Source organism: Mauremys mutica, chromosome 5 (assembly GCF_020497125.1).
Source record: "Mauremys mutica isolate MM-2020 ecotype Southern chromosome 5, ASM2049712v1, whole genome shotgun sequence".
NCBI lineage: Eukaryota > Metazoa > Chordata > Testudines > Geoemydidae > Mauremys > Mauremys mutica.
The window spans coordinates 63,464,752-63,492,336 of record NC_059076.1 but is presented as its reverse complement, the minus strand read 5'-3'; the positions used below and the strand labels follow the sequence as shown (position 1 = coordinate 63,492,336).

Here is a 27,585-nt window from a genome sequence, read left to right as displayed (position 1 = left end):
ACAACTGATACCACAACATACTTTTGTTCTTGCATGTTTAATGTTTGACATGTAGGTTTCTTTTCCCCAGTGGAGAGGAAATGGATTTACAGTTCACTGAACAACTCTGCTGCACTTTACCAGCACACCAGTTACTAGCTGGCTGCTTTGAATAGGTTTTTTTTTTTCCTCTCAATAAAATACTCCCCCTTGGGGACTTCCTGCACCCTCCTTTTCTGCTGTGCAGTTAGTGAAATTAGTTCTGAATAGAAATATGTGCTATAGCACATGCCACCTTCACTGTGTGTGGGAGGGGGAAATCCCCACTCTGCTATTACAACAAGAGTGTCTGCTGCTATTTACTATTCTATTTCTCTACTCCCTGCCCCCAACCCCCAAAACTCCCAAGTCTTGTTCCCACTCCTGGAGATCCTATGAGCAAGAGGAGGGGGGGAAAGAAACCCTATCTGTCAAATTGAAGTGGGTCTAAATTTCTGCACTAATAATATGAGTATGTATCAAAATACTCTGGATTCAGATTAGCTGATTTTGTTCAACATTTATAGTTACACACGCCTTCAAAAGAGAACAGCAAGTGCTTTGATAAGTGGGTTGAAACATTGGCTCATTTTACTGTAACTCCTATAATCACCTCTGCTGAAATGATTTTTTGTACAGCAATGGGAGTTCGGCACACAGTGGGATTTTCAACAGTGCCTAGGCACCTAAATACCTTTGCAATCTGTCCCTTTAGGACCTGCTTTTCAAAGGTGCTGAGCACCTGCAAGTTGAAATAAGTGGGAGATGTAAATGCTCTGTTTTTCTGATGATGGTTCCCACAGAGAGGATTAAACCTTTTAAAGAATCCACCTTGAGTCTTTCTATAAGCATCCCTCCTTATCCTCCCATCTCTATATAGAAACACACACATGTGCCCCACCACGGCACCAGCCAACCCAGGATTTGTCCTGACAGTTTTTCAGTTCTTCTTTTAGAAAGGATGTAACATATTAAATTAATATTAGGGGGTTAGTGAAAGGTTCCTTATCCATGCATTGCTCCTCTCTCCCTCACCCCACTTCAATTCCTATTTAATTTTGATTGGATTTTGTTGGTTGAACATACCATTCAGCTCAGCAAGACCCAATGTAGCATCCAGTAATCACTACTGGTCATCTGATCTCTGAACAAGATGAACTCATCAATACCTGCTAGTCCCTCCAGGATTGCCTCTTGCAACCATAATTACTTTCCAGCTATAAAAGAACTGATCTAACATGTCACAATCTAATCTGCTTTTTAAAAAGTGTAAAAGCATCCCACTAAATCCAAACCAGATAATTTTACCTCTAAAATACTTTCCAATTAGTGCAGTGATCTTGTGACTGGTTGAATCTGCTATTTTGTTGGGTTGTCATAAAAAGTTTTTGTTTCACATGGTCAATATACTTGCTTAGTATTGTAGAAGAGACAAAGATAAAGATATTCAAGGCCCCAAATTGTTTATAGTCTAAAGGGATTATAGCATTATTTCTGAGTGACTTTGCTGATTTGAAATTGGAACACATACATTTAATCTCCTTAGGGTTGCCACCCCTCCAAGATTGTCCGAGAGTCTCCAGGAAATTAAAGGTCAATCTCTAAAGATTATGTCAGGTGATGAAACGTCCAGGAACATGTCCAACCAAAATTGGCAACCCTACACCTCCTCCTGATGTCATTTTTCACGATAGGGAGGTTATATGCTGTCCAAGCAGAAGTCATGCTCTTAGAGTGGTATGACAGGATTTGCAGGTGTGCAGATTTTAAATTCTGACTGAAGATACTTCAGAAAGTATCTTCCATGCATTCAAATGCACGTAGAAAAGGATGTTCAAAACAAACAGGAATTTGACATGAACATACCAAAACAAAAAAGGGAAAATATGTTCATTAATGCTAAGAGTTCATCTGTAATTACTTAGTGCTTATGTACTTCATGAACCACTATGTAAAATCATTCATTTACTACTTGTGATCTCTTGCATTAGGTATCATGTTATTTTGTCACATTAGTCACAGAGAGGAGATTCAAATGGAAAAAAAAATCACATGAGAATTAGAACTAAAGTATTGGAGAACTCAATATGGACAGACACACAGTTCTCTTGCAGTGTAGACAGGATGGAACCATATTTTGAATTATGCTACAGCTCTGCAAAATCCAAAGCTGAAGCATTTCACGGTTAGAACACTTGCTTTGGGCCCAACTACACAATGGAATAGTGTTTATAGTAGGGGCTTTTAGCAAAAAAAGGTATTCCCAACCATGCTAGCATTGATTCAACAGTTCCACTGGCAGCCGTAGCATAGAAAAACATCTGTAAGAGCATGTCCATTAGACCTACTTTTGATCTTCCCCACAGGGAATATTCTGAGAAACTAAACATTCCTTAGAGTGGACAGGATCTAAAACAGAACCCACTTTTAACCCATGTTTGGGGATTGCTGTATGCTGTTAGTAGGTACTCTAAAATAGTGGGAATTGTAATGTAGATGGGAGAGAAGAAAAGACAGATAAAGCAGCCTTGTATATTTTAGAACAATAAAAATAGACTGTTTGGCCCAGATTTAAAAAAAGGTATTTAGGCATTGTGATGCTCAACACTGCAACATTTACTAATCTAGGAGCCTAAATCTCATTTTCAAAAGTGATTTAGGCACTTGAGCCCAAATTCCATTGGGATTTAAGGTCCTAAATGTCTACATAACTTTTGGAAATGAGACTTAGCATATATCTACATTACAGCTGCTACAGTGTTGCCACTGAATCGCCCTAATGTAGAGGTTTCCTTCATCGATGGAAGGAGTTTTTCCATCAGTGGCATTAATCCACCTATCCAAGAGGTGGTGAGTAGCCCAACAGAAAAATTCTTGTGTCGATCTACGTATGTCTACATCGGAAGTTAGGTTGACCCATCAGGGCATGCACTTTTTCATAGCACAAAGCGACAAAGCTTGGTGGATCTAATTTTTAAGTATAGACCAGGCTTTAGGTGTTGCAACGATGACCATCACAAAGACTAAATACCTTTAAAAATCTAGGCCTTAAACCTTTGAAAACAAAATGTCAATTAAGCTACATTAAATGTTAATGGGCTGGACATGGTCTCTCTAATCTAAAACACTGAATCAAAAGCTAGTTTTGAACAACAGGTGGCTGGTTCAAAGTACCAAAAAAATAAAGGAAACTAACAGGGGGTGGTCTACACTAAAAGGTTATATCGGCGTAGTGACGTCTCTCAGGGGTGTGAATTCTTCCATTGACGTAGTTACCACCTCTTGGGGAGGTGGATTACCTATGACAATTGGAGAACCCCTCCAGTCACAACAGTGTCTACAATGAAGCGCAGCTGCAGTGTTTTAAGTGTAGACATAGCCTCGCTTTAACAATGGATTATCCTAAGCGGCAGACAACCTTGTCACCCCACTGGAAAAAAATGTGAAGAAAACCAGCCACAATACACTGAAATAAATGTGATTCACAGCAAGATACAATCAATGGAAGTTAAAAATATAAAAAAAAAACAAAACAGAAACCGGGGAACCAAATCACCCCTCGTGTGCAGCCTGTGCCAGGAACACAGCAAGGATGCGGGGCAGAATCCATCTGCCATCTAGTGGGCAGGCTGGATTTCAGCACAACCCCTCTGCAGCAGCTAGTCCAGCCCAAAGATGAAATCCTGGCTGCTGCTCCTCCATACCTTTATGTGAGCTTTTGCCACCAAATCACCCAGTTCCCTCCTCCACAGTCCAGCACCAGAGGCATCCTCCATGCCTGCAGCACAGAGTCTCCTTCAAAAGTACACAAAAATACCCCATATACCTTTCTTCTATATGTGCCCATAAAGGGTCATTGTGGGATCAAGTGGCACAGAAAGGTTTGGCCAGGCCCTCTGTGGGGGATCAACTTTCACTGTAAATGCACCAACTCATGCTGTGAACATATGCATGGACATGTATGCATGCAACCTGGAAGCATTATATTGAGGAATAAACTCCGTCAGAGTAACCTTGGCAATGAAAATTACTAATGGCTTTTAAGAGAACTGGACACACAGGACCCACTTCCAATGGGTAAAAACAGCCACAACTCTCACTTAAATCACTCAGTTTTGAATACTTAGCAGCGGTCAGGATCAGAGCCTATATCCTCACCCAACACATTCACCAAGTTCATTCTATTTGATTTAACATTATCCATCTTCAGCACATCCAAAGCAGGAAACACGTAAGAGTTTAATTTTGTCCAGCTCAACAGGCCTTTCTGGGCAAGCAGGGGCATTTTATTTTGTTCCCTTTTCTTTCCTGTTTATTATGGGAAAAGGCTGACACTTCATTAACCAGAACAAGTGTTTCCCATAACTTATGAAGTATCAGCTTCATCTGCAGAAATGCATAAATTCCCAAAGCTCATTTATACAATCAATCAATGGCCAGCCTGCCTCACTATGGCCGAATTAGTATGCTGGTTGCCTGCCTGCAAACCCAAGACCCTGTGTGGCGTTGAATTCACAGACAACCAAAGTTAGATCCTCTCTCTCTGGGCTACTCATAAGCAGGGCCGGCTCCAGACCCTTGGGGCGGTGTGCCGCGGGAGGGCGGCAGGCGGCTCCGGTGGACCTCCCGCAGGCGTGCCTGCAGAGGGTCCGCTGGTCCCGCGGCTCTGGAGGACCTCACGCAGGAGTGCCTGCAGAGGGTCCGTTGGTCCCGCGGCTCCGGAGGACCTCACGCAGGCGTGCCTGCGGGAGGTCCACCGCAGCCGTGGGACCAACGGACCCTCCGCAGGCACGCCTGCGTGAGGTCCTCCAGAGCCGCGGGACCGGCGACCGCCGGAGCGCCCCCTGCGGCGCGCCGCCCTGCTTAGGGCGGCGCAATTCCTAGAGCCGCCCCTACTCATAAGCAAAAGCATAGATATGGTCAGATACTGACATAGGCCAGATACAGTCAGGGATTTTTTCCCTTTATTTTTCCTCGCTCCAATTAATACTCATAAGTAACGTCTGCTTGGAAGTCAGATGCACTTGATAATGTGTAATTCTTATGTGAGATCTGGCCTATGGTATAAATATGATTCTTAGAAATAAACTATCTTCTATTACATACCTCATTTTGAGGTTTTGCATTATGCAGAAAATCAATTTATCCTTGCTAATGACTGTGGGACCCATTGCAAAAAAGATTAAATTTTGTGAATGAGTGAGGAATTTTTTTTAAAAAGACTCAAAACGATCATATTGTGTCATGCACTATTGAACATTTCATTTCACAATCAGTTTTGCTCTAATTATTTCAGATATATTCCAGCAGATTTGCTATTTTGCTATGAACTATTTGATAAAAATAACGAACAGTACAAATTATTCAACTTCACTTCAGCTCTTTGCTATAAAATCTTTATTGAGAAGTGGAGAAAGATTACGGATTTCCATGTGTGTATGACTGATGGGATTTGCAGAGTAGAAGAATACAAATTACTGAGGCTCTAATATACAAGTGAAGTTATTTGGATTCTAAATAGCAAATGAGGCTTGTGACTAAAAATTTTTTTTAAAAGCTTTGGGAATTTGTCTAGTGTGAGCTAATCCAATAAAGATTTTCACCATCACTTCCATCACAACGTGTGGGGATCAGGAGAGAGAGTTGCAGTGTCCATACTGATCTGACATTTCACAAGTAATACTTCCATTTCTATGCCAAGTCCTGCACAAATGTACGCTTCTCTGAAGCAACTTTTCCCTTCAGCCATTTCACAGCATAGGATAAAGTGTAGTTCTCCATTCCTGAGTTGTCATTAATAAAGGTAATATTAGTAGCCACACTTACTAGAATGGCAGCAAACAGCATGACGACATTCACAGAGCGCGTGAAGATTAAACAGTTCTCAAAATTCCAAGCTTTGGTGTTAGAAGCATCTGCCACATATATATCTGCACTTTGGGGAGTTTTGTATTCCACAAAGCACATTAAATTCTCTAACAATAAATACAGTAACTCCTCACTTAACGTCCTCCCGCTTAACGTTGTTTTGAAGTTACATCACTGCTCCATTAGGGAACATACTCGTTTAAAGTTGTGCAATGCTCCTTTATAATGTCATTTGGCTGACTTTACAAGGAAGCATTGCATAAGTTCCTCTTCTTCGCCTCCCCCTCCCTTCCTCCCAGCGCTTTCCCTGCCGCCAAACAGCTGTTTGGTGACGCTTTAGGGGCTGCAGGGCCCTGGGCTAAGGGGGCCTTGGGCCCTGGCCTGCAGCTCTAAAGCCCCTTTCGGAATGTGGCCCTGCAAGCACGGGCCAGAGGACTCAGGAAGAGCAGGGGCAGCCACGCAGCCAGAAAGAAGCGGTGCTTTCCCCTTCAAACCCATCCAGAGAGAAGTGGCGCTTTGAAGGAGAAAGCGCCGCTTCTCTTCGGCCGCTGGCTGCACGGCTGCCCCTGCTCCTCCTGAGTCCTCCGGTCCGTGCTCGCAGGGCTGCATTCCGAAAGGGGCTTTAGAGTTGCAGGCCAGGGCCCCGGGGCCCCCTTAGCCCAGAGCCCTGCAGCCCCTAAAGCCCTTGTGTTCCGGGTGGCCTGGAGGGTGGGGGAGAGGGAGCTCCCAGAATCACGGCCACGGGGGCGGTGCCACGCTGCGCAGAGCCACCTGCACACCCCCTGTACCAAGGAGGAGCTGCCCCAGGTAAGTGCTCTGCACCTCCTGCCTGCCCCAGCCCTGAGCCTCCCCCCGCACCCCCAGCCTGAGCACCCTAACTCCCTCCCAGACCCCATCAGCCCAAGCTGAGTGTGCTCCCACACCCTAACTCCCTCCCACACCCTGCACCCCCAGCCCTGAGCCCCAAGGGTAAGCCGGGGCACCTCCCCACCACAGTACCGTATATAATGCCTTTTGTCTGCCCCCAAAAAAATTTCCTTGGAGCCTAACCCCCTGCATTTACATGAAATGTTATGGGAAAATTGGATTTGTTTAATATCGTTTCACTTGAAGTTACATTTTTCAGGAACCTAACTACGTTAAGTGAGGAGTTACTGTGGCCCAAATTATTGAAGGGGTCAAACAGTGCAGTACCTATTCCATCCTTGAGGGGACTAGGTACAACAAGGATGAGTACATTAGAGACAGACAACTGTATTTTTAATCAGGACTTTGGTTTTTGCCATGATATTTTAAGAGTGGAATGTTTATAATACACCATCTTCTTTCTTTATGTGTCTCTAAACAGTGATGTCAATTGTATTTCATAATAATCCTAAACATTCACTACTAGCTTTTTGTTTGTTTGTTTTTTGAGTATGCAGACAAAATCTGGGAGCATACTTGCATATGAATATTTCCATACTACTCACTGATAAGTAGGTCAGAGTAACTCAGCCCAAAGCCATCATTCTTTTCTTGTTAAATCAACTACTATGCAGTAGTACAGCAAAATTTCAGGCTTTTGATTAAAAAATTAGTTCCAATAATCCTTGACAGACAATGAAATAAGCACTGTATAAACATCTGCAAAGATTAAAGACTCACGCTACATTCTTTTAAGCCACCATCCTGCAAATGCCAGTTCTTTTGGGTCAACTGACATGTTCAATCACTGAAGGAAAACTTTGTCCCCAAAGCACACTAGCCAGCAATGACTTTAGCCCTCAGAACTAATGAAAAAGAATGGATTCTGATCCCAAACTTCCAGGATGGAATGAAACAATCAAGAAGCACATCTTTTGATATAAGCAAATAGCTAGCTATAGATGACCAAAGGAAAGAAAAAAAAAAGCCACCCAGAAATAAAGCAATCATATGCATGTTTAGGCAGACTAATAACACTCGGACAAATAAATCTATACCGAAAAATCAGTTTTCTGAACTTCTATACTATGTATTTAAAAATGAGCTGACAACAATTCCATCTGTTCCATTGTTTATGGTGGATCCTCATTGCAAAATATGTATAATTTAAGTCAACATCCACTGTCATGTACAATAACTCATCTAAAATTGTGCCAAGAAACTGAAAACATTAAGAATGTTTTTAAATGGTAGAGAATGAAAAAGCCCTTTTGCATGTAGCCAAAAAGGTAAGAGGAGACTGTGACAAGCATTCCACTCTGCTCATTCTTTAAGAGAAACTGTATTTTTATATTTCCAATTTGAATGAGTGACCTCTAATATTGTATGCATCTTTCCTTCATACTCTCTTTAATCTACCATACATTATTGTCTTTTAGGGCCCAATTCATTCAAACTAATTTGTTTAGTAATATTTCCAATCACAGATAGCAGCTATTTTTTTTTTTTAAAAAAAAACCCATTTCATTTATAAATCATTTATTTTCTTCTAGTGACCAGAACATATTCCTAAAGTAAGTTATCTAGCAGTTCTTGCTAACTGATGTTAAACAGTGCATAGCAGTTTGTTTGCAAACTAATTTAGTAGTCTAGTTGGCATTTTCAAACCTGGGTTTATTTTTATGTCTAGTTAATATGTCTGTATTAACTAGATCACCATGTAGAGAAGTAAGTACATTTTTCACATCTGAGATTAGTCCCCCTCTTAAATTAGCTGCACTTCATTTAACTTTACTATTGCTAACTAGCACTAAGACAGATACAGCTGATCACTGCTCATCTATTCACCTTTGTAATCATCACATCATCTAGTCTAGGTTTTTAGAACTACAACTCTTCCTTCTTATTTGGCATCCATTCAGGAGTTGTTGCCCCAGCTGCCTGGGTGACCTACTAGTGAACAGGCAAGCAGCCCAGCTCCCCTGGCTAGCTGGATCCCTGTCTCTCAGACATGATCTATTCTATTATGATGTGGCAGGTCATGTTATAATATAAAAATAAATAACGATTCCAATAGGAAATGACCTGCTACCAAGTCAACCATCAATTACAAATGACCACTAATGACAGTTACCAATGAAGAAACTAAGCACCAATTACCCAACTAATAGTAATTACTAATTGCCAGATAAAGCTATAAAATTGGTGATTGCAATTATAATCTATGAAATAGAATGCCAAAGTAATTAAACACCAATTTTATAAATATATAATAGAAACATTTAGACAATTGTATTATGTCATAATATAATACGATATGACATGGGAAATCACGTCATGACAATATAATTAAAATACTTTGACTTTTATAGTCTATTGTATTAGAATTTATAATATAACAAAAAGTCAATAACTTTGCAATGAAATAAATTTCAACTTTTTTTTGGATAATATTACAAGTTGGATTGAAAAAGATAATAGTGTTGATGTAACATATTTAGACTCCTATAAGGCATTTGACTTGATACTGCATGACATTTTAATTAAAAAACTGGAATGATACAAAATTAACATGGCTCATATTAAGTGTGTAATGGATAGTTCTCAAAATGTAATTATAAATCAAGAATCATCATTGAGCAGGTGTATTTCTTGCTGGTCCCAAAGGGATTGGGTTTTGGCCCTATATTATTTAACATTTTTATCAATGATCTGAAAGAAAACATAAAATCACTGATAAAGTTTGCAGATGACACAAAAATTGGGGGAGTGGTAAATAATGAGGAGGACAGGTCACCAATACAGAGTGATCTGGGCCACTTGGTAAACTGAGTGCAAACAAACAATATGTATTTTAATACTGCTAAATGTACACATCTAGGAACAAATAACTTGGACCATACTTACAGGATGGGGAATGCTATCCAGGGAAACTGACTCTGAAAAAGATTTGGGGTTGAGGTGGATGCTCCCAGTGCAACAACCTGATCAAAAAGGCTAATGTGATCTTTGGATGCATAAACAGGGGAATCTTAAATAGGCATTGACAGGTTATGTTACCTCTGTATTTGGTACTGGTGCGACCACTTCTGCAATACTGTTGCCAATTGAAGAAGAATGTTGATAAACTGGAGAGGGTAAGATTGGAGCCATAAGAATGATTAGAAAATATGCCTTATAGTGATAGACTCAAGGAGCGCAATCTATTTAACTTAAAGAGAAAGATAAGAGATACACTGTGATCAAGCTATCAGTACCTACACAAGGAACAAATATTTGCTAATGGGCTCTTTAGTCTAGCAGAGAAAGATATACCACCACCCAATGGCTGGAAGTTGAAACTAGACAATTTACCAAATGTTGTGGTTGATTCTCCATCACTTGCAATTTTTAAATCAAGACTATGTGTTTCTAAGAGGCTCTAATTCAAAAAGAATTATTCTGGGGAAGTTCTATGGCCTGTCTTATACAGGAGTCAGACTAGATCGGGGTAGGCAACCTATGGTACGCATGCCAAAGGCAGCATATGAGCTGATTTTCAGTGGCATTCACACTGCACGGGTCCTGGCCACCATTCCGCGGGGCTTTGCATTTTAATTTAAATATAAAATGAAGCTTCTTGTAAATAAGGTTTTTAAAATGTATTTTACATACAACAATATTTTAGATATATATTATAGACTTATAGAAAGAGACCTTCTAAAAATGTTTAGATGTATTACTGGCACGCAAAACCTTAAATTAGAGTGAATAAATGAAGACTTAGCACACCACTTCTGAAAGGTTGCCAACCCCTGGACTAGATGATCACAATGGTCCCTTCTGACCCTGGAATCTATGAAAATAATTCAATAAGGTGAAAGAAAATGTTTCTAATTTTTCCTAAAGGAAATTGCAAAATGAAATTCTGCAGGAAATTTTTATTTTTTGTTCCAGTTCAGTATGAAACAAACAATTTGAAATTTCCTGCAGAACACGATTTCCAGGTACTGACCACCATTAAGTATATCTAACTAGAACCTCAGCATCACAGTTTCATAGCTATATACACCAGTTCACTGATTAAATGCTTCTCCACTCCATGTATGGCTTGTCTAAAATAAATATCAGGGTTGCCTCAGTTCTAACTAGAGAAGCATAAGTAAACAAACATATTAAGCATTACATGATAAAAATTAAGCACATGGAAGGCTTTAAATAGGATACCATCAAGTTTTATCTCTTAAAAATCTGTATTTAGCTGACCTATTTTCTCTTCATTATGTGTCATTTTTCTTAGAATTCTGAAAATGAACTTTAATTCCTTTTTTATTTCTCTTCCCTTTAGCAAACATTGATCTGGTTCCAGTGATTCTATAGAATGAACTGTCATGTCTTCATGTTTCTTGCTTCCTTGTTTAAGCACAAGCATTGTTAATAATGCAATAGGACTGTGCACATCACTTTGGAGATCTAGTAATGAAGAGAGCTTGGTATTATTAGGCCTTTGTCTGGAAATAGTACGTCTAATTTCTGCCAAAGGGCCAGCAAAGCATAAGAGACTAGAATTTAGAATCCATATGTAGATTCATCAATATTAGTGGCTATTGCATTTATTATGGAGTGCTGCATGTTCCCTAAAAAAATATTCAAACCAGAAGAACTAATCCCCACCACAATATAATCATTTTAAAGGTAAATTAAGTTCTGGGCCCTAATTACTCTATATCCCTTTTTACTGCTCTGACAAATCTGTATAAAATTTTGCTGCTGTAGAAACATAAGCAAATAGTGCTAATCAGCTACATTAATTTCCCAAGGTTAGGCATATTTTATTTTGAAGAGCTGATAAACTTGGTGAATGATTAAGTACAGTCCTTTTAAATTAGGCTCAAGGACAAATCCTAATTCACCATATCAAGCATTTGTTTTTGTGCAAGACACAATACAGCATGTTTACACAAAATAGTGTATATTTAAAGTCCCATGCAGCTGGACAAATTTCAGCTTTCATGTGGGAACACATGACACTGTTCTCAGAGTTAGGACACCCTGGACTTAAGTGGTTTATTTTACTCATTATTTTCCCCCAAGAAGGAATCAGTAGTAACAGAAATATATTTACATAAGCCAGTGAGTCAGAAATTTGTTATGAATTAACAAAATTTCCTGATCAGGCAAGGACATACCCAGTATGTCTTTGCGATCATTTTAAGCACTGATCATCCAGAGCAATCCAATCATCCAGCTAAAAATGAGATCACTAGACCAGGAGTATTCCTCCACGCCGTGTCTGGAATAGCCCCAGACAGCTTGGCCAGATTCACCCAATTAAGTCCAAAACCTACAACCCATTTTTCCTACCAGATCTGCTTGGTAGGCAACCAGACAACCAGGGGTTAAATGGCTGGTGAATCAAAACAAGATTAAGCCTTAGAAAGGGAAGAAGAGCATTATGTTAGTTGCCCCTCGAAGACACAAACACTCTGTTGGTACCTTCACAATTTTAGTACTAAAAAAAAGTGAAGCCATCACTCCAGTCTGCTCAAGTTACTGTTCCTCATTACTGTTGTCTATAAAACCATGCAACCAGTCTGCAAACACACAACTATCTAGCGTATTAACTGAACAAGTGAAAAATACTTGCACAAAAATTATAGCAAGTGCTGTTTAGAGCAGAAAATTAGTAATTTTTTGGCATTTAAGAATTTGATTTTCAAAATTATGCACATGCAGCTGTGCGCAGCAAAATTCACACCGCAGTCACAGCTAAGCAGCATGCACAAATGGCTAGTACACCTGAAAATCAGGACCTAACTGAAAACTGTTTAATGTCAGTTAACTATCTGAATTAATGCAATGGAAAAGAATTCATGGAAAAGGTTCATGGAAAAGAATTTCCATTTAAAAAGTTGATATTTAGAACAAAACTATTTATCCACCACCAATTCTCATTAGTAAATGAGTACAGGGCACATGAATATAGCATCAAATATCATGGTTTAAAAATTCCATTTAAAAACAGCTGAGGACCACCCATAACATAGGCCAGAACCAGACAGAGTGCAGTGGGTTTTGTCATAAACCCCAAACTTGCTGAAGTTTATGAAAAGGTTTGCTGGGGTTCAATGAATGCTTCAGTGTATCTTAGGGGGTTTGAAGTAGGCCTGAGCCAGACAATTTTTGGGGGGCGGGGGCAATCAGCCATGTGCTCCCAGAAAAGAGGACGTGCAATTCTTTATCTTTAGCTGTCCTCTAGCTTGGTGCAGGAGTCCAGATGGCCTTCTACCCCACCTTCTCCCAATGTGTTCAGCAGTAGCTGGATGCTCTCTTCTCAGTGTTCCCAACTCCAGGAATTTAATTCATGTTGTGGAGGGGGTTTGTTTGTTTTTTAAGCCCCCCCCCAAAAAAACCCCACAATACTGGCTTAAAAATAATGAGAATTAAAAAAAAAATAATACATTTTGGGTTCTTTTCATTTGCCTCTGATTTTTTAAGACTTTAAGGTTAATGTTTTCAGGCTCTTCCCCACAACCACGAGAGTTAGAATCTTTCATTTAAATATATATGTTGAGATTCCCATACAAATCACTTGACTCCAGGAGCTGGGACTTTACGAAAAATGCCAACTATTATGAGACCCATGATAAAATTATGACAGATGGCAACACTGTCTTCTCAGCTCTTCAAGGGGTTACCCAAAAGGTAGCCCACTGCCCTCAAATTCCACATTCCAGAATCTTCAGGGGGAGAGGAAGGGATCTCCCTTTCCCCTTTCTTTTGGGCAGTGCCCACTACATCTCCCCCTGTAGTACTATAGGGAATCCCCCAGCCCTACAGATCCCTTTAGTATTTATTTAGCAACTATGTTAGAATCTTCACTTCAGTCTTCTGATTTACCCACAGAAAGTTCAGTATACCACAGGGGCAGCTCCAGGCCCCAGCACGCCAAGCACTTGCTTGGGGCAGCAAGCCGCGGCGGGTGCTCTGCCAGTCGCCACGCCTGCGGGAGGTCCACCAAAGCCGCGGGATCAGCGGACCCTCCACAGGCACGCCTGCAGGAGGTCCACCAGAGCCGCCTGCCGCCCTCCCGGCGACCAGCAGAGCGCCCCCCGCAGCATGCCGCCCTGCTTGGGGCGGCGAAATGTCTAGAGCAGCCCCTGAGTACACCTGTACATGGTTTTTGCCTGCTGCGCCTGTTGAAAGTTTGACCTCAAAGCTATAGCTTTCCTTGTTTCACAAGCTGATACTGGAGCTTATTTCAAGGATAAAAGGTTTGGGAGCAGGGGGTTGGGTTGTTTGTTTCATATTGGGAAGCATCAGATTCAAGGGTACAGTATCTAAATTGATAAGGCCCAGAATTGTCACATGACCTTGGTCTCTCTTATATCCATCCACAAATTGTCTGAAGCTCCTTGTGCACTGTATGATCAAGAGAAATAATAAAAAACAATCCCGATCCATCAGTATCAGCAGACAAGCAGCAGTTAACCTTGCAATGAGAAACTAGCCTGAGTCTGTATGAAGAACAATTGGTAAGGCAATGGAATTTAGTTCTAAGCTTCCAAGGGTTAAATAACTACTGGGTGGGGAGGGGGTAAGAAAGAGGGGAGAACTATTTAAAAAATTCCTAAGTGTACCTTGATATTGTCCTGTCAAGTGTAGAGAGTCATGTTCTTTTGTTGAATAAATGGCTTTGCATTTGTTTCACATGGAAGCTCCTGGGCTTTGCCTCAGTTTTTTTCTTTTATCATTAAGTAGCAGAAGACATTTGTTTTCCTTGTCACGTCCTGTTTATTCAGCATCACACAATCTCTCTTTGAAAAGCTCACTCTTCCAGCATTCGACACACATAGTTGGTCAAAACATTCGCTGTTGTCTTTTTGCCAAGTCTCAAACAGTTTCTGCACAAATGCAGCAAAGGTTCTGCCAGAAAGGATAACAGCACCTAAACTTCCAAAATCATATTGACATGCCCATCAACAAAAGGGGTGTCAAACTGCCAATACTTAACTGTCTACAATGCTCAAAAAGAGGAGAAACAACAAAGCTGATTCCTTCTGTCTCACACACACAGCAGAATCCCTGACAAAAATCACAGCAACCAAGAGTGGATTCTCACCACTTCCAGAAAATATCTGAGTGCAAATTAACACAAGGATAGTAACAAAGAACTGTGAAAGAACTTACAGTATTTAGAAAGACAATAGGAGAGGGCTGCTGCTACCTCTCCTTCTTTTAAATGGCTGTCAGCTGAGCAGGAAACCACAGGAAAGGCTTTTAGTTTCCCTCTCCCTTCTCACTTCATTTATTCCTGTAGCTCTGCAGTCTGAAGAGATCCGAAAGTTAAAATTTCATCCCTCTGTATTTCCAAATGGTATGTCTGATTGTCTTTGGGGCCATACCAATGATGTAATAAAAATAAAGGAAAAACAATCTAGCTTGAGCTGAATCTTCTTAACCCAGGATTTTCTGTCAAAGCTGTTCTTATGTCAGTCGCTTTCACTTCCAGAGCATTAAGTCATCTGTTTTTCATAAGCTGAAAATTGCTGCTAAAGCTGGATGGAATATACTGCCTGCCTTGCTTGCATTCTCCAAGTACTGGCCCTGCAACTAATCCAAGGTACAAAGACTGAAAAGCAACAGCCAGCTTTATGAGCTGTTCCAAAATGGTCTCATGAGTGCAGAGGACTAAATGTTCCTATAGGCATCCTCCAAAAGCAGATCAATACAATCATGAATGAATTTATAAGGCATTGGCCCATTTTCCCCTCTGCAACAGTAAACAAATCTCCCAGCCCCATCAACATAAACATAAGTAGCCCTTCCAGAGGAAAAAAAAGGCTAGTCTGCTGACAGACTGATTGGCAATTTGGAAAAATAGCTCATTATTTAAAAATGGGGAAGTGAATACTGATCTACTTACATCCTTTAAGTGTTTGGGGGTCAACCTGGAGGTCTTCCTTGGTCAGGCAACCCCTCCCTGAAGTCTATGGAGGAACCCTAGGAGTTAGCCCAGCAGCTAGCAATCATTAGGCTGGGTACCCCTTACAAAGGCAACAAAGTAGTAAAATTTTGAAAAGCACCTAAATCCTGTTCAAAGTCAATAGAAGCCTGAATCACTTACGCATTTTTCAAAAAGTTACCCCACATCATCAATCCCTCAAAGGTTCAGTTAACATATGTCCAAAAGTCTGAGTACTTATCTACATTTTCTGATACTTTAGGGCTTACATATAATCTGCAAAAGATTTTTAATGGAGTTCTGCTACTCTATGATGGATAAAGGCGGCTTGAAAGTGGCATAGTTGCTTTTGATTTAGGTGGGGTTTTCCCCTTGCTTGTTTTTAAACTTAGAAATATTAGGAATGTAAGGTCTGGTCTAGTTTTTCTGGAAGACCTGCAAAGGATATTAGAGAATGTGTATTATGAGTACAGTATTCAAATCCTAATTGAAGGGGCAAGTGTTAAACCTTTAACAGAAACATCCTTCTTCCAAAGCATCAGACATTGCAAGTGAACAAAACAAAACAAACCAAACCACTTTAAACAGTCTACCTAAAAACTCCTCCCCCTCCCATTTGCTCAACTTTCCATCTTTTGTGATGTTATAATTACATTAGTCATCATGAACTTTTCTAATATAGATGAGACATGAATTTCTAGTGTAAAAAAACCAATCAAATCTAAAAATAAACCAAAACACAACAACAACAAAAATCAGGCAAAACAAGCAATCAAAAAGAGCACAAGCCTTCTCCTCTCCCCTTTTTTCCCTTTACATTTTTTTAATCAACCTTTAAATACATTTCATTTAAATACATTTCATTTAAAAAAAAACAGCCCCACAAAAACAAAACAAGGTCTCCTTTAAATGTATTGCAATTAAAAACCACCACCACCAACAACAACAAAAAGCCCTACCATATCCAGATACTATGACACCAAGAAATCACCAACCATCTGTACAAAATATAGAAGAGGCTCTGACTGGATTTTAGCTTTTCCTCTTTTAGTTCAGTCCCCCCCACCCTTAAGCTATTAATGAGAACACACTTTAAATGCCACTGTCATAAACTGAGCTTAAAGGGCTTTTTGGGAGGGGTAGAGCTGAAAAGTGGTTAGTATTTTACCTAAATAAAAGTAAATGGAGATAGTTGGCAGCTGTGAATCATCCCATTCCTGACTAGAGAATGAATGGAATAAAGTGACTTCATTTAAGTTTTCTTTGCACAGATATTTTTGGTGCAGTCAAAAGCCCTGATCCTGCTGTAGTGATTTGTAGGACAGAAAGGATTTCATTTTGTAGGTAGAAGATGAAGTACCATACTCCTTTCTGCATGGCTTGCTGGGCAAGGCAGGGCATCCTGGTTGTGATGGTCCAGGGCAAGTTCAGTGATTGTTACTTTCAGTGATTTCCCTTTTTATGGTCTCACAAATTTTCATTGACATTTGCAGTGTTATTGTAGCTGCATTGGTCCTAGGATAAAAGAGAGACAAGGTGGGAGAGGAAATATTTCCAGTAAGAGATATAAAAGATATTACCTTACCCACCTTATGTCTCAAACTTTCACTGAGACATTAAAGTGAATGCAATCAACCCTTTCAGTCTGAAGCTGTAGTGTCAGCTGAGATTTTTTTTTTTTCCCTTGCAAGGAAGACTGGGAAAATATAGCTAGTTTAGGCTTTTTTCAAGATTAAGAAATACCTATTATGTATGTTCTCTTAAGGAAGACTCCAGTGTGTTTATATTAAAGGTTGTCTAGAGAAAGAACTGTGATGAAAGATTGCCTCATTAATATTCAAAACCGGAACATATTGGTTTAGTCTGTTTGATAGCTCTTATTTTACTGCTTGGAGGCCACCATTTTTATGGGGAAAAAATAATGCTTCTCTTATTTCTTTCTCTTCTCCCCAGAACTCTATCACACCACACATTGACTACCCAGCATGCAATATGGCATAGGCGTGGCCTACTCTGCATGGTTAGGTTAACATAAGCTGCCTTGTGTTGACCTAGCTGTGGAAGCATCTTCACTTAAATTTGTGTCCCACCAACATAAGTGCCTTTATATGCCAATTTAGTAACACTACCGCCCCAAAAGTTGTAGAGACACAGTCAACATTATCAGGATGATGCAGTGCCAGTGTAGACGCTGCGTTGCTCACATGGACTGTTACTGGCCTCCAGGAGCCATCCCACAGTGCCCAACACTGACAATACAATTGATACAAGCATTCTTGGTGAGGACATGCACCACCGACACAAGGAGTCTAGGGTGCACATAAATGTGGCAGTATGCTGACATAAGTTACCTTGACATCATTTTGTAGTGTAGACATGCCCATAGTTTCTCTATATCCCACCCAGGCCTAAGTCAGCCATTGGTGAACCTCTCGCCTCCAGACTGATCTTCGATCATATCTACTCCCCACCTGGACACTGCTATGTAGGATTGCCAATTGTCTAATCACACAAACCCAAACACCCTTGCCCTGCCCTGCCCTGCCCTGCCCCTTCTCCAAGGCCTCACCCCACTCACTATATCTCCCCTCCCTCCGTTGCTCACTCTCCCCCACCCTCATGCATTTTCCTTGGGCTGGGGCAGGGGGGTGGGGTATGGGAGGGAGTGTGGGCTCTGGGTTGGGGAGCCCCCTGTGCCCCCCAGGCCTGCAGGGACATGCCAGCCACTTCTGGGAGTGGCGTGGGGCCAAGGCAGGCACCGAGCCTGCTTTAGCCCCGCTGTGCTGCCGGACTTTCAATACCTAAATTCTCCCAATTTGGCTTTAGTAGCCTCCAGGAGATAGGGTGTGATTCCAGGAGGGTTGGCAACCTACACTATGCTATAGGCTTGCTGCCTGGTTTCTCACTCCCTCTTCTCCTCCACCCAAGTGTCTAGGCCTTCCTTGGAAACTCCCTTCCCACCTCACTTTCTACTGGTTCTTTCCTCTCAAACATGCCTTTCTTTCTGTTCTCTGGAGGAATTAGAAGGGAAGTGTTTACTAATGCAGTGGTAGGAAAGAATTAGTTGTGGAAAGTTACATACAGGGAAACTTGAAGCATAAATAAAAGACCAGAAAAAGATTTTCTTCCTGCCAAAATAATGGCATTTTACATACATTATGTTTTATCCTTTAAATTGACCTTCTCATAGTTAGCAAAGAAAAACGATTCTTTGCATGGCAGAGTGGTGCTCACTAGAATAGGCCGAATACTTTAAGACTTTATTCACTAACACGGGTTCAAGTAAAACCTGTAAATTCACCTCAGTGTCCCCAACGCTTTTTATTTTTCCACAGACTTTCAATTTTTTATTTGAAAGAGTGTTTACAGAAAGTAAAACAAATATTCACATTCAATTCAGAGGCTGAAATTTGTTCACAAACTATTTGTTGAATAATGTTCAATAATTGACAATCAGGGGTTCTTCCATCGCTGTTGTATAGTAAAGACATGCATTGACCTAGTGATGTCTACACACAGGGCCGGCTCTAGGTTTTTTGCTGCCTTAAGCAAAATTTTTGGCTGCCTCCCACCCCAGCCCTGGGCTCTCACCCCCCACCAGTGCCCTCCCCCACCATACCCCCTGCCACCCCAGCCCTAGGCTCTCTCTCCCCCCCACACACACACCCCCTGCTGCCCCAGCCCTGGGCTCCCTGCCACCAGTGCTGACTCTGCCCACTCCCCCCTCACCTCCAGCCGGTCCGGCACTGGCAGGGTTGGGGTAAGCAGCAGGGCAGGGTCCCTCCAGCCAGGGCTCCTGCCTCCAGGACCGGCCGGGACCTGGGAGGGCAGAGCCAGTGGACCGCCCCGGCAGGGGGCTGAGGAGCCAGGGCAGGGTAGCCCCACAGGGAGCAGAGCCCCAGAGAGCAGGACGCCTCGCCCTCTATGGCCCCGCTGCTGCTGCTGCTTCTGGCCGCCCTGCCGCAGTCCCTGGGCGGTTCAGGCCACTTCGCCCAGCCCTGCAGCACCTGCAGGAGGCTCCGTGTGCCCCGCGGGGCAGCCCCCAGCCCATGTGTTCCCCACTCGAAGCCTGCCCGGCCCAGCCACATGGCCCCAGGGCACCCCCCATGCACAACGCACTGCCCTGAAGCAAAAATAAATAAATTAAAATTAAAATTAAAAAAAAGATGGCCGGAATGCCGCTCCTGAAAATGTGCCGACCCAAGCACGTGCTTGGTTTGCTGGTGCCTAGAGCCAGCCCTGTCTACACAATGGCTTAGATCAGCTGAATTACATTGCACAGGGTCAGCTTAATTACATTTTCACAGCCCTGAGCCAGGTAGTTAAGCCAATCTAACTTTGTAGAGTAGATCAGCCCGAGGGTTGAGTTTCTAAAACAAAAGTGAAAGAATTGGAACAGTACATGGCAGGAGATATTATATTATCTTGGTGTTACACATTGCAGTCCTGTCTCAGTCTATAAACAACCAGTACTCCTGTTGATTTTAACAGGATTTTTTTCTGAATAAAGTCTGCAGAATTTCAGCCCATGAGATTACTGAGACATTCTTTAACATTTGACTAACAGATAGAGAACCTGGGCAATCAGGTTTGATCTATGTGTTTTCAGGTTCTGGGAGCCTCAGCACAGAAGGGAGCCCCATAGCTATTTGATTTAATGTAGCAAATGGTGGCATGAGTCTTACAACTTAATGGGCATTATACAGCCTGTGTTTCTCAAATACCCACACTGAGAAATAACAGCGACAAGGGGGAAAACCTGAACACAGGTTTGATAATTCTTTCAGACATTAGGAACCAGGAGAGAATGCAGAGAGCTGGCTGCTCAATTACGGACATTTTCTTCTAGGAGATTAAATTGCTGCTTTCCCCTGACTTCTGACCCAGCTCCCAGGCAAGGAGGAAGGAGATGGTAATATTTTAAAGCTCCTTTCTGGATGAAGGAGCAGAGGCATCCATAAAATTTCCTGCCTAGTTTAGACTCACCCATACTGGGACTGGACTTTACTTTCTGGGACTGGTATTGAGATAGTTGCTTCCTACAGAAATTCTGAGAGGAGACCCTGAGTGGGCTGTCTGTAAGTTACAGTAAAGAAAAGAACTTTTAACTTTACACCATTTATGTTGGCTTAAACACAGAAGAAGTTGACTCCTTGTCAGAGGCGGCTCCAGGCCCCAGCACGCCAAGCATGCCATGGGGGGCGCTCTGCCGGTCGCCGGGAGGGCGGCAGGCAGGCCTGCGGGAGGTCCACCGGAGCCGCGGGACCGGCAACCGGCAGAGCGCCCCCCGCGGCATGCCGCCGTGCTTGGGGCAGCAAAATGTCTAGAGCCGCCCCTGCTCCTTGTATTGTGTGTTTAACACTGTATGAACTATCATTAATTTGCATTAATGGAGTCCAGTCCTGCAACATGCTGATTTCAAAAGGAACTGAGAGCACTAGAGGACTGAGTCTGGTTCCACCCTAGCCCCTGTAAACTGTTGTGGTGTCATAGGGCTTGGCTACACTTACAAATTTGCAGCGCTGCAGCAGGGTGTGAAAACACACCCTCTGCAGCGCTGCAAATTGCGGCGCTACAAAGCGCCAGTGTAGTCAAAGCCCCAGCGCTGGGAGCCGCGCTTTGATTACACTTAGCGCTTCAAAGCGCTGCCGCGGCAGCGCTTTGAAATGCAAGTGTAGCCAAAGCCATAGAGGGACATGGGGAAAATTCCTCCAGCTCAGCAGCAGTGTATAGCCAATAGAAGTGGCCTTATGCTGCTACTTCCCCCCCCCGCCGCCCCTTTGGAATACCTGGCATAGGGGGCATGCCAGAGCACAGCCAGATAGGAGGGAGAGAAGCCATAGCAGCCAGTGTTGTGGAGGTTCTGGCAGCCTTGGGGAGGCTGCTGTAAGTGTGAGCAGTCCCATACTGTTCTAATTTATGCCAGAGGCCATGTGAGCCAAGAATTCAGGCAGTGCAAAGATGACATAACACCGCTTTTGCTCTCCTTCCCCCTGCTGCATCTCTCCGGAGTTTAGCTGTGTGAATAGCCAACTTTTCAGTTTCGTGGCTGAACTTAAAAAGAAAAGAAAAAAATTGTTTTGGGTCAACCCAAAACAAAAGATTTTCAAATTTATCGGCGATATGAGAAGGTTTAAAAAAAGTGTTGGGTTGGACAAAATGTCATTTCATTTGATGTTTTTTACCTTTTTAAAAATAAAATTGAAACAACATTCAAAATGTCATTGAGTAATTTAAATTTTTCTTGTTCACCCCACCCCCCCAACAATTCAGCAAATTTGACACAAAATTGCAAAATGTTTTTGTTGACCAGAATCTGCTTGAGGAGGAAGGGGGGAGTTTTGTTCAAAAACTTTTGCCCGGCAAACAATTTCAGATTAGGCCCAGAGTGAATACCAATTTGGGACTCTCTCTTCTGTTTTTGTGGCCAGCATAATTGGCTGTCAATTAAAGGAGGGCCACCTGCTCTTGCTGTATCAGTGCCAGCTGAGCACTACACACAGTACTTTTTTAAAAAAAGAAAAGATCATATGCTTAGGATGTCTTTAGGTTTTTTTATAATGGCAAAGATACGTCCCATCTGATCAGCAGCAGCATCCATTCCCAGTATAGTTTAGTAATTCCTATGTTCCTATGTCTGCTGTGTTGTTTCCATTTAGGAACCAGAAACATAGATCCAGAAAAGAAAAGTAATTTTAGACAATCCTAAAGGCTGAAAAAAGCAGATTCAGGCCAACTAAAACATTTTAGACAAAGGCTTTCAAAACTTAACTGAACTTGAGTGAAAGCTCAGGTTAGTTCCAAGTAAATTTGCCTTTCCTTGGTTCTAATATACAGCACTATGAACTAGAGCTGAGTGGACAATGTCTATCTTTCCAGTCACTGCACTACCAATATTTAACTCCTTACTTGCTAATGTGCCTTTTGATAGTGTGGTTGGATTATAAAAGGGCCTAAGCATATTCTATTCCTGACATCCTGTGCAATATAGCTGCACATTTCCTTTGCTCAGCAATGGCTAGTTGTGTATTGGGACTGAACCTGCATCCTTTCCACACCTATAAATCCCAGTGTGAAAGCAGGATTCAGGTCATTGACAAAAAAATACTAGTAAGAGAAACAGTATGGCCTGCAGAAATGAGCAAGATGGGTGAGAATCAGGAACTCTGTCACTGACTTGCGGTCACTTTACCAGTCTCTCTCAGTTTCCCCCATCTGCAAAATGTTCAGTTCTTACAGGGAGATGTGAAGCTTAATTAATTAATGCTTGTACAGTTGTAATGCAGTTGTAAAATACAATGTCAACACAAACTATTATTTTAGGACTAGCCTCCTCTTTCCACCCCAGGCAAACAATTGGAAGAAGTTCCCATGAGTGCAAGCCTCATCTCCTCTATTCCAGACCCTCCATTAAAAAAATTTCTTCATGCTATGTTTCTCTAGTTACTTTGCTGCATCGCACAAAGAAAGCAGATAGGTGAGTGCTGATGTGTCCTGGATGAAATTTGGGGAAATCCTAGACTGTCACTTTTTTAGTGCACTATTTCTTTTGGGTACTCAAAGTTCTCTGGGTCGCTCATTAAGTCAATTTTCCAGTTATCCTTGATCATTTTGATGAGATCCTTTGATACCAGGGCAGGTCAGGTATTTCCTTGATCATTTTGATGAGATCCTTTGATACCAGGGCAGGTCAGGTATTTCACTCCCAACCCAGCTCAGATTTTAAATTTAACTGAAAAAGGATAAAAGTGTCTTGTTTAAAAATATGAACCATCAACACTTGCACTGCATGCGTTAAGGGGCTGGTCCTGCAAGGTGATGAGCACCCTCAAATCCCTGCTTTCACTGCACATTGAGAGAGCTCAGCATGCCACCAGTTCTAGATCCAACGAATCAAATTAAAAATTGCCTCCTGTTCTTCACAAGAATATCATTTTCCAAGAGTACTGAAAATGGCTTCTAAGCCTGGGAGCTGGTCTGACATTCATTTTGTCAAGAGCTGGCCAGGGGGAAATGTATTAGATCAGACTCAGCTTTACAGACTATGTATTCAGGCATTCGTAAGGATATTTAGAAGGTGGCAGTTAAATAGTCAGGGTTACCGGTAACCCCAAATTATTATTCTCCATTAATTGTTGAGTTATTCACAATACAGAAAAAGCTGCTACCTTGCAAATGTACTTATAGGCAAATACAGAACCAGAAGAAGAAAGGTCTGTGGCAGACACAGCCGTTGGAGGCAGGAGAGTTTGATTCTACTCTCAACTCTGCTGCAGACTTCTCTGCACCTCATTTTCCCAGTTTGTAGACTGGATTGATAACAGTTATAGACTTTATAGGGTATTTTAAGGCTCAGTTCATTAATATTTGTTACATGCTTTGTTTTCACAGAGTGTCTATCATCTAAGGATGATATGTGGTACACCGTGGTCAGCTCTTTTTATGGCGGATGTTGGTGCAATGCTCTGATTTATCAATCTCTTTGAATATATCTGGAAAATTATCTCCCTGTAAGGGAGATAGACAAAGAAATCCATTTTAATCTGCTGTCTCTTTAGACTGAGGTAAATTAAACAAGTACAATTAGCCCCTATTGAGCAAGCCATGTTGTGCTGCACTCCAGATACACACAGCATTTCTTTCAATAGTCAGACACAATACAATGAGCTTATATATTATTAGGAATAAGCAAAACAATGGGGTCCGTGTCCAGGTGCTTTAACTTATCCACAACAACAACAACAAAAAACCATTTTCATATTTGTATCAAGCCTGCTATTCAAGCTGCAATATCTAAGCACTGCTTAGATGGAATCATGTCAAAACATATGCCGTACAATAGCTAGCCTGACATAGAAACACCTTATTTCTGTAGTTAGCATTGGTTTGCCTATTATAATGGCTCATTCCATGTACCTGAGTTAATATTTGCTTTAGCATTTCAACAATAAAGCCTAGTTTCTTGAATGTCAGATCACATCCAGCTAAAACATACTAAATGAGATGGTAGCCCACAATTTGATAATTTTTATTTTAAACAAGGGTTTATATTTAATTAAATTAATAGTAATTTAGCCACTATTTTACATAAATATTGAAGCTTAGATGACCCTGCACAACCCAAGCTCCTTGCATTGAGTAATCTTAAATGCCACATGGAAGAGTACGAAGAACCTGAGCTAAAGGTGGCAGGCCTGATTCTGAGGTATGGTCAAGCTGTCATAGCACAGAATCCAAGTAGTACGGCAAAGACGGCTATATGCTGATGCTACAATCCCTAGAGAATCTCCCACATTAGGTGACTTTTCAGCTGGCTAGTTAGGAAAGCTTTACTGCAGGCCAAACTAGTGAGAACTGGACCCCCAGCCTTCCTTGAGAACGTCCTTGTACTGGTTGGTTTGTGACTCAAACTTCATAATCATTTAAATCAAACAAAGTAAAAGTACTTCTGACCTCTGGCTAAAAAATGGTTAGTTTTAAATATGGTGAACATATTAATTTACAATAAAAGAGTCTTTCTTGCTTGGAAACCTTTTACCCAAAACCCGAATTGATCTTTGTTCTGCAGATCTCTGCACTTCCAGTTTCAAAGTGGTGACTGAAAGAGGAAAAGCTAAAAGGCAGCAGGAAAGGCTATCCTGGAAGTATTAAGTGCTGTCAGTGTGATATATGGAATATTTCCAGCCAGACCAGATAAAGGAAGCACTAAAAATATTGCAGGAATCTGCTCTCCTGAGGTTTCCAGCCCACTGCAGATCTGAAGTTTGTGTCATTTGGATAAGTAGCCAAACATGTGGGTGTTTCTCTTAACCAAACCCAACCTCTGAGGTTCACTCATCATCACTTCAAATTCTGCTATCTGATGGGATTTTGCAAAAAAAGAGAGAGACTACTCTAGTGAACTAAGTACCAGACGGAGAGCCAGTCTAAGTTGTAATACTTGCTTTTGCAATGACTTGCTGTGTGGCCTTGGAAAGTCATTTAGCACCATTGGGTATCTTTACACATAGGTGCTGGAACTAGGGCTGCGGGGGTGTTGCTGCACCCCCTGGCTTGAAGTGGTTTCCATCTTCTACAGGATTTACAGTTTGGTTCATTGGCTCTCAGCACCCCCACTATACAAATCGTTCCAGCACTTCTGTGTCTACAGAGCATTTTGGAGTGAGTGGGAGTAAACTTCTGAGACACAGGCTAGTGCACTTCACCTAGTGCTCCAAAAAACAACTGTATAGGCAACACTTTCAGTTATGGCTCAGGCTGTAGCTTGGTTCAGAACCCCTCCATGCCAAGCCACAACTTCAAAGCTTTATCTATGCAGCTATTTTTAGAGCATTAGCCCAAGCCTGTCTACCGAGGCTGGGAGCTTGCTTCTGCTCACCCCAAAATGTTGTGTAGATGTATACCCACTGTGTCTCAGTTTTCTACATTTACATATGGGTTCAAGCCACAAACTTAAATCCAGATGCAGGCTCATCTAAAGTTCAGAGAGTGTTGGTCTGTACTTGTTTCTAAAGGGATGAGAATATTTACCTCACAAGGGTTTTTTAGGAGTAACTAGTTAATCTTTTCAGAACACTTTAAAGATGTAAAGAACTGGCTAAGCACTAAGGATTATTTTTTAGCATATTGAAAACCAGAAAAGATACACTTGGAGATCCAGAATGCTAAACCCATCCCCACTCTGAGGTCTCTGGGTTCATGGAACTGCGCACATTTCATAACAGCAAAGAATGTTAAAATTGCTGAGCCTGGATCCTTTTTTTAGTTAGTAGGAATATATCTTAGAATACAACACCTTTCAGCACTTTTATAGAGCATTAATTTTACAGTATCTCATATCCAACTCTTTCACACTTTTCTGAAGTCCTGTATTTATGACTACAAAAACTGCCACAATATTGTAAATTTGTGATAGAGAACTAGATGCTGATAACTTAAGCCCCATATAGTTTAAACAGTGCTCCCCACCAAAAAAAAACAACACAACAACACACACACACACACACACCACAAAGCAAGTTTAAATAGCTTGTGTCCCATTAACTTCATCCTGTTATCTCCCTGTTTTATCCAGGAAGATTTCATTCTCATTTGAAATTAAATAGACTGTACTTTGAATACAAAGCAGCTGTTCTTTCACTTTATACAGAAGGATATAATTTATTTTAACAACTGCACATCTGAATTGCAATTTCTTACTAGTTCTGCTAAATGAGAATTATCCATAGCCCCATGATAAAACCTATAATGGCACAGTTAGAAACCTACTTACTAGCGTTCCATAATGTCCATTCAGGAGCATCAGAGGCTGAAATACAGTCTCTGTGATCAGGAGATTCAGTTCCCTGCAGCATTCAGACAATTGGTCCCATTATGGTCATCAGGCGGCTGAGTTAAAGGGTGGCCTTGCAAAAACATAAACAGCTTGTCAGCACAAGCCAAAGAGGCAGGACTGCAGTATCAGGGGACAATGTGAGCCAATGATTAGCCTCTACAGGTTCTGTTTGTTTAAGATATTGTGTTTCATTCTTAAGAAGGGGAAAGTAGGGGAGTAAGAGGAGCTGACTAGGAAGAAACAATGAGTGCTGTGCTGTTTACAACTAACCAGAAAAAGGCTTAGAGCAGAAGGGGTGGGGGGGAATCAATAAGCCATTTCAGGAAAAACACATTTGCTTCACTTATATATAATCATTTTTAGAAATCTCACAGGCATCTGCATTGCATTTAGCCTGGTCCTGCTTTTAGATCAATAAAAAACACTAGGAGCACAGCTGTGGCCCATGTTCACTGTAGAAATTTTTTTTCTCTTGCCCACACTCTTACAGATGTTTCCAGAGAAAAGAATTGAC

At 41.5% G+C, this 27,585-nt stretch overlaps 1 protein-coding gene across 10 annotated transcripts in view; it reads right to left on the bottom strand.

Annotated features, from left to right (window-relative positions):
* The window catches only part of TRIM2 (tripartite motif containing 2), a 109,758-nt gene that overhangs the window by 59,981 nt on the left and 22,192 nt on the right, over nucleotides 1-27,585 (bottom strand). For 2 of the 10 annotated variants that reach the window (XM_045018351.1, XM_045018365.1), the window contains exon 1: nucleotides 16,696-16,844. The exons of 1 other annotated variant lie outside the window; for it this stretch is intronic. The gene's annotated coding sequence lies outside the window, so the exon portion shown is untranslated. Of the gene's footprint in view, nucleotides 1-14,411; nucleotides 14,884-14,961; nucleotides 15,082-16,695; nucleotides 16,864-27,008; nucleotides 27,142-27,585 lie in introns of those variants that run through there. 7 more of the 10 variants (XM_045018354.1, XM_045018353.1, XM_045018359.1 and 4 more) reach the window with 7 other exon arrangements.